The following is an 8,737-nucleotide window of genomic DNA, read 5'->3' as shown; positions in this document are numbered from 1 at the left end:
AATGCCTTGCTTGAAGAAAAATTTCTCAAAGTTCCTGATTTGGCTAGGAACATTGATAGACTTTCGCTTGATGTTAATTCTATTAAACTTGGATCTTCTTCTCCTAAACATGATATCAATGAGTCTCTCAAAGTAATGATAATTTCCATTGACGAGTGCAAGGAAAGAACCGCTAGATTGCGTGCAAAAAAGGAAATCTTTATAAAAGCGTGTTCTTCTAGTCTACATGAAAATAATGATGAGGATCTCAAAGTTATTGACGCGTCTCCAATTAGATCTATGTTTTGCAAGATGAATTTTGATGATTATGGGAGTGATGATGAATCAACTTTGCCTAGAAGGCGTCCCAAAAATTCAGAATCTTTAGATCATGATGTTAAATTTGGTAAAAGAGAGATTGGAGAATCCTCAACTTCTAATAATGTTGAACCTACTATCTCGGATTTCAAGAAATTTGATTATGATAATTTATCTTTAAAAGGTTGTATTTCCTTGTTGCAATCTGTTGTTAATTCTCCTCATGCTTATAGTCAAAATAAAGCTTTTACCAAACATATCGTTGATGCCTTGATGCAATCTTATGATGAAAAACTGAACTTGGAAGTTTCTATACCTAGAAAACTTAATGATGAGTGGGAACCTACTATAAAGATTATAATTAAAGATTTTGAGTGTTTTGCTTTGTGTTATTTGGGTGGTAGTGTTTCCACGATTCCGAAAACTTTATGTGATATTCTAGGTTTCCATGATCTTGATGATTGCTCGTTAAATTTGCACCTTGCGGATTCCACCATTAAAAAGCCTATGGGAAGGATCAATGATGTTCTTATTGTTGCTAATAGAAATTTGGTGCCCGTAGATTGTATCGTTCTTGATATAGATTGCAATCTTTCTTGCCCTATTATTCTTGGTAGACCTTTCCTTAGAACGATTGGTGTGATTATTGATATGAAGGAAGGGAACATTAGATTCCAATTTCCTTTAAAGAAAGGCATGGAGAACTTTCCAAGAAAGAAAGTCAAATTACCTTACGAATCTATCATGCGTGCTACTTATGAATCAAGTGCCAAAGATGGCACTAGTTAGATCTATCCTTGCTTTTATGCCTAGCTAAGGGCGTTAAACAATAGCGCTAGTTGGGAGGCAACCCAATTTTTCTTTATGTTTTTTGTTTTTACTCCTGTTTAGGAATAAATCTTGCATCTACTCTCTGTTTAGATGTGTTTTTATTAGTGTTTGTGCCAAGTAGAACCTATAGGATAAACTATGATGATAGTTGATTTGATTCTGCTGAAAAACAGAAACTTTGCGCTTACGTGAAAAAATTCAATAAATCACAGAAACGTGATTTTGCATTGATTCTCTTTGCTGCTGATCAATAGATAAATTGTCCAGTAAGTCCTATTTTGGTAGGATTTTTAGAGTTCCAGAAGTTTGCGTTAGTTACAGATTGCTACAGACTGTTCTGTTTTTGACAGATTCTGTTTTTCGTGTGTTGTTTGCTTATTTCAATGCATATATGGCTAGTAAATTAGTTGATAAACCATAAGGAAGTTGGAATACAGTAGGTTTAACACCAAAATAAATAAATAATGAGTTCATTGCAGTACCTTATGTGGTGGTTTTGTTTTCTTTCACTAACGGAGCTTATAAGATTTCCTGTTGAGTTTTGTGTTGTGAAGTTTTCAAGTTTTGGGTAAAGCTTTTATGGACTATGGAATAAAGGGTGTCAAGAGCCTAAGATTGGGGATGCCCATGGCACTCCAAGATATTCAAGAGTAGCCAAAATCCTAAGCTTGGGGATGCCCCGAGAAGGCATCCCCTCTTCCGTCTTCGTTCATTGGTAACTTTACTTGGAGCTATATTTTTATTCGCTACATGATATGTGTTTTGCTTGGAGCGTCGTGTATTATATTGGTCTTTGCTTGTTAGTTTACCACAATCATCCTTGCTGTAACACACCTTTTGGGAGAAGCCTATTTGATTAGAATTTGCTAGAAACTCTATGTGCTTCACTTATATCTTTTGAGCTTGATAGTTTTTGCTCTAGTGCTTCACTTATATCTTTTAGAGCACGACGGTGGTGTCTCAATTTTGAAGAAATTGCTAGTCTCTCATGCTTCACTTATATCATTTTTAGAGTCTTTTAGAACAGCATGGTATTTGCTATTGTCACAAAGTTGGTCCTGGAATGATGAGCATCCAAGTTGGGTATAATAAAAACTATCATAGGAAGTGAATTGGATGCTATGATCAACTTGATACTTTATAATTGTTTTGAGATATGGAGGTAGTAATATTAAAGTCATGCTAGTTGGGTGATTATGAATGCTTGTGTTGAAGTTTGTGATTCCCGTAGCATGCACGTATGGTGAACCGCTTTGTGATGAAGTTGGAGCACAATTTTATTTATTGATTGTCTTCCTTATGAGTGGCAGTCGGGGACGAGCGATGGTTTTTTCCTACCAATCTATCCCCCTAGGAGCATGCGCGTAGTGCTTTGATTTTTGATGACTTCTAAATTTTTGCAACAAGTATATGAGTTCTTTTGATTAATGTTGAGTCCATGGATTATACGCACCCTTTCACCCTTCCACCATTGCTAGCCTCTTTTATACAGCGCAATTTTCGCCGGTACCATACACCCACCATACTCCTTCCTCAAAACAGCCACCATACCTACCTATTATGGCATTTCCATAGCCATTCCGAGATATATTGCCATGCAACTTTCCACTATTCCGTTCATATAACACACATTACTTTTGTCATATTGCTCTTTGCATGATCATGTAGTTGACATCGTATTTGTGGCAAGGCCACCTTCATAATTTTTATACATGTCGCTCTTGAGTCATTGCATATCCCGGTACACCGCCGGAGGCATTCATATGGAGTCATATTTTGTTCTAGCTTTGAGTTGTAAATCCATAAAAGTGTGATGATCTTCATTATTAGAGCATTGTCCTCGTGAGGAAAGGATGATGAAGACTATGATTCCCCCACAAGTCGGGATGAGACTTCGGACTTTACAAAAAGAAAAAAAGGAGAAAGAGAAAAAGAAAAAAGAGAAAGGCCAACAAAAGGCCAAAGAAAGAAAGAAAAGAGAAAAAGAAAAAAAACTGAGAAAAAAAGAGAGAAGGGACAATGCTACTATCTCCTTTTCCACACTTGTGCTTCAAAATAGAACCATGATCTTCATGATAGAGAGTCTCATATGTTGTCACTTTCATATACTAGTGGGAATTTTTCATTATAGAACTTGGCTTGTATATTCCAATAATGGGCTTCCTCAAAAGTGCCCTAGGTCTTCGTGAGCAAGCAAGTTGGATGCACACCCACTTAGTTTCTTTTGTTGAGCTTTCATATATTTATAGCTCTAGTGCATCCGTTACATGGCAATCCCTACTCACTCACATTGATATCTATTAATGGGCATCTCCATAGTCCGTTGATACGCCTAGTTGATGTGAGACTATCTTCTCCTTTTTTGTCTTCTCCACAACCACCCTTCTATTCCACATATAGTGCTATGTCCATGGCTCACGCTCACGTATTGCGTGAAAGTTGAAAGAGTTTGAGATTATTAAAGTATGAAACAATTGCTTGGCTCCTCATCGGGGTTGTGCATGATTAAATACTTTGTGTGATGAAGATAGAGCAATAGCCAGACTCTATGATTTTGTAGGGATAACTTTCTTTAGCCATGTTATTTTGAGAAGACATGATTACCTTGATTAGTATGCTTGAAGTATTACTATTTCTTATGTCTTTATGAACTTCTATTTTGTATTATTTGGATCTGAACATTCATGCCACAATGAAAGAAAATTACATTATGAATTATGCTAGGTAGCATTCCACATCAAAAATTCTGTTTTTATCATTTACCTACTCGAGGATGAGCAGGAATTAAGCTTGGGGATGCTTGATACGTCTCCAACGTTTCTATAATTTTTGATTGTTCCATGCTATTATATTACCCCTTTTGGATGTTTATGGGCTTTATTATACACATTTATATCATTTTTGGGACTAACCTACTAACCGCAGGCCCAACCCATATTGCTGTTTTTTTGCCTATTTCAGTATTTCGAAGAAAAGGAATATCAAACGGAGTCCAAACGGAATGAAACCTTCGGGAGCGTTATTTTTGGAAGAAATATGATCCGGAGAGCCTGGAGTGCAAGTCAAGAAAGCTCCGAGGGCTCCACGAGATAGGAGGGCGCGCCCCCCTGTCTCGTGGGCCCCTCGGGCGTCCACCGACGTACTTCTTCCTCCTATATATATCCACGGACCCCGAAAACATCCAGGAGCACCACGAAACACAATTTCCACCGCCGTAACCTTCTGTATCCGCGAGATTCCATCTTGGAGCCTTCGCCGACACTCTGCCGGAGGGGGAATCGACCACGGAGGGCTTCAACATCAACACCATAGCCTCTCCGATGAGTTGTGAGTAGTTTACCACAGACCTACGGGTCCATAGTTATTAGCTAGACGGCTTCTTCTCTCTTTTTGGATCTCAATACAATGTTCTCCCCCTCTCTTGTGGAGATCTATTCGATGTAATCTCTTTTTGCGGTGTGTTTGTCGAGATCTGATGAATTGTGGGTTTATGATCAAGTTTATCTATGAATAATATTGGAATCTTCTTTGAATTCTTTTATGTATGATTGAGTTATCTTTACAAGTCTCTTCGAATTATCAGTTTGGTTTGGCCTACTAGATTGATCTTTCTTGCCATGGGAGAAGTGTTTAGCTTTGGGTTCAATCTTGCGGTGATCTTACCCAGTGACAGAAAGGGTTGCAAGACACGTATTGTATTGTTACCATCGAGGATAACAAGATGGGGTTTATATCATATTGCATGTGTTTATCCCTCTACATCATGTCATCTTGCTTAAGGCGTTACTCTGTTCTTATGAACTTAATACTCTAGATGCAGGCAGGAGTCGCTCGATGTGTGGAGTAATAGTAGTAGATGCAGGCAAGAGTCGGTCTACTTGTTATGGACGTGATGCCTATATACATGATCATGCCTAGATAACGTCATAACTATGTGCTTTTCTATCAATTGCTCGACAGTAATTTGTTCGCCCACCGTAATACTTATGCTCTCGAGAGAAGCCTCTAGTGAAACCTATGGCCCCCGGGTCTATCTCTTATCATATTTGCTTTCAATCTACTTTTATTTGCATCTTTACTTCTTGCATCTATATTATAAAATACCAAAAATATATTTATCTTATCATACTATCTCTATCAGATCTCACTTTCGTAAGTGACCGTGAAGGGATTGACAACCCCTTTGTTGCGTTGGTTGCGAGTTCTCAGTTTGTTTGTGTAGGAGCGTGGGACTTTTGAGGAGCCTTCTACTGGATTCATACCTTGGTTCTCAAAAACTGAGGGAAATACTTACGCTACACTTTGCTGCATCACCCTCTCCTCTTCGGGGAAAACCAACGCTAGCTCAAGATGTAGTAGGGCTCCGTCGTACTAAAGGTAACATTTGGCCCCCAGGCAACTCCAGAAGCGAAGAACTACTCTTCATCATTGCACCCTTCCAAAGCGGCTATCATGCACTGCTTGGAAGACCGGCCTTCGCCCGCTTCAATGCATTGTTGCACTATGGCTACCTTACACTAAAGATGCCCGGTCCCCGTGGCGTCATCACCTTTCGCGGAATCACAGAGCATTCTTCACGCGCAGAGGAACACGCGACGGCCCTGGCGGCCGAACTATAAGCGGCCCCTAATATCAGAAAACATGACTGGTCATTAAGACCACAGACACGGTTACACGAGTCCGGTAGCCCGGATAAAGTTCAACCGGGCACCGTATATGTAATCCCATAGTGGAAACCAGGGGCTATAAATATTTAATACAGCCCCACACTTGGCTCAACCTTATTGGCAGGCCATCACCTTACATTTTTATTATCAATCGCATACTTACGTTGTACTCTCCTATGAGTTTTCCTTTTTTTCCACAAACAACGCTCGAGCGATACCCTTCCAGGATACGGCACAATGGAGACAAAGGAGCAGACGTGCAGCAGGGCCCCGTTCAACAGGTTTCTTTTTAGATTAAGCCCCTGTGTAAACCTTTTATATTGCCTCTTGTTTCTCAAACCATCCCATGGGTTCCATACCCACAGAGGATACTGTCGTTATTGGCATTTCGACACGACAGATTACCGCACGTACCTGGAAACACAGGGTTCATATTGAATGGGCATTCTTGAGCCCATCTTCTGTTATAAAGTCCGAACACCTTCGGGACTGTTCGGCATCACGAGTTTGGCCTTATATGCATCAGCTCCGAATAATGTCTTTGGTCAAATGTTGGGTTTGCCCGGCTCCTAGGTTTGTCGCCTTACATACCGTCATTATCGGCTAAGGCCGGCCAAAGGAGAACTACTGTGATTGTGCCCTAGTTATTCCGGATGAGCGCCTCAGTAGAGAAAGCCGAAAACTGACCGTCATGATACAGCGAGAGACCGTTCAACCACTCAAAGACTCAACGGAATCTCTAGGATTCCTCCGCATTAACGAAGGGCTGTTTTCCGGCCATGTACACACACGCCCGTATTCGGATGCACACGAAGTTACCAGGGGCTACATAGTAGCCCCACCATTATACTCCCATGGCTAAGCGAAAGTGTTATAGCTATATAGTCCGGTTGCCTAGTTCGACGTGCGCTCACCTCCTTAATGGACCAAGACGTTGCATCAAGTGTGATTAAGCATATTCTTCGTGAACACCCCCGCATTGTATGCATGGGGGCTGAAGCCAACGACTGCTATCTTTCGGACTACTTATACATATAAGAATGGCCATACAGGGGACACAATCATATTTTCAGGCAAAAAATATAAATATAGCCTCATAATCAAAATAAACATTGTTTTTACAATGATTCGACTTATCACTCGAACAAAATATTCTTCGAGCACTGCTCCTCTATTAGGGGAGCACCTTCTGTGACCTGTGCCAAGTAGTGCTCGGCCGGATATTGGCCTCCCGCCAGATCCTGGGTCGCTGTAATGGTGGCCTCCACATCCGTCCAATAGGATTTTACATGGGCAAGAGCCATCCATGCACCCTCTATGCATGCCGACCTCCTCATGGCATCGATCTGAGTCACGGCCCCAAGGAATTGTTGCACCAAACCAAAATAACTGTCCGACTTGGGCCCCTTCGGCCAAAGATGGTCTATTACAGACCGCATTGCAAGCCCGGACAACCTATGAAGCTCCGCCACAACAGCCACCTTCTCATTCAACGGCAGCGGGCGATTGGGAGCATTGAATTGCAACTAGAAAAGCTTCTCCACTTCCTTATCACCTTGATCCTCGAAGAACTTGGCAGCGTCAGCTGTACTATTCGTCAAGTCCTCATATGCGTCTGCAGGACTCCAACGCCCAGATAGGGGAGCATACTTTGGATCCAAAAACTTCGTCCGCAGTAGGTAGGAGCCCCCGGCCACAATTTTGTCGGCCTGTTGGAGCTCCTCCCGCATACCCCGAATCTCGGTCCGCATCTCCTTGGCGGCATTAAGTGCCTTGTCCAGCTCGGCTGAACTAGCCTTATTCTCCTTTTCAAGGAGCACATACCGTTCGGTGGCATTTTTCAACTCTTCAGCCATTTCGGCTATCTTTTCCTTGCTTCGGCGATGAGCAGCCTGTTCGGCTCTCAACTCTTCGGCCGCCTTTAGGGAAGCCGCATTTCTAGCCTGAGCTTGTTCCTTGGCCTGAGCAAGCTCGGCCCTTAGGGCCTCCACGGCAGCAGCACCATCTGCAGTGCATACACAGGGCATTAACATTATGCCATTCTCGCATTTCCCTATACAATATAATAAGGGAAGCAGAGAACATACCCTGGGATTGTTGCAGTTGTTTGTTCACCAGCGTGATATCGGCATCTATAGATCCGATCTGCCTTCTCAGTTCGGCAACTTCGACAGACTGGTCGGCTGCCGGATCCTTGTATACCTGCGCACATATACATCGCATCCATTAATATATGATCCCCCGTTTGCCGCCTATGGCGGGCAACCAGAGTCTCAGGGGCTACTACCCATAGGGAGCACACCTAGCGCGTGCTTCATAACTAAAAAAATAGTGCATTTTTCACTACATACCTCAAAGCCTTTGAGCAGGCTTGTAAATGCCTCATTCAAACCACTGGTAGCGGATGAAATCTTTGTGAGCACCGTGCTCATTAAAGAGTGGTGCTCCTCCAAGAGCACAGCTCGCTCCAGAAAGCCTGTCAGTACGCCCGCCCGGACATCAAACTGTGCCGGACCCTTTTCATCGCCCCCCGTGGGAGCCAAATGCTCTGGGCTCAGGGTGACTGACGTGTTCGCTTCCGGCTTCGGTAGATCCGGACTCCTCCATGACGACACCTCCGTGTCGCCCGCTTAATGAGGCAGAGAGGTGGGTGGAGTCTCACTCTCCATCATCTCCGGACGAAGGTCCCCCAAAGACGAACTCTGTTAAGAAGAGCTGCTCGTCGGACTACAAAAGACGAAGTCCCGGTTACGGATCTCGGAGTAACACCATACCTTCAAATTAATGAATAACTTACGGCTCGGTGGAGGGCTGGCCCGTTGGTGGGCAGGACGCGGTGAGGGTGCCCGTCGCGGTAGAGGCCCCTGATGATACCTTCTTCCCTTGCTTGGGCGTCTCCGCCTCCAAGTCTTCGGAGGCTGCCCTCTTCTTCCCGCGTGGGA

Source organism: Triticum dicoccoides, chromosome 5B (genome assembly GCF_002162155.2).
Source record: "Triticum dicoccoides isolate Atlit2015 ecotype Zavitan chromosome 5B, WEW_v2.0, whole genome shotgun sequence".
Taxonomy (NCBI): domain Eukaryota; kingdom Viridiplantae; phylum Streptophyta; class Magnoliopsida; order Poales; family Poaceae; genus Triticum; species Triticum dicoccoides.
This window is presented reverse-complemented; position numbering follows the sequence as displayed.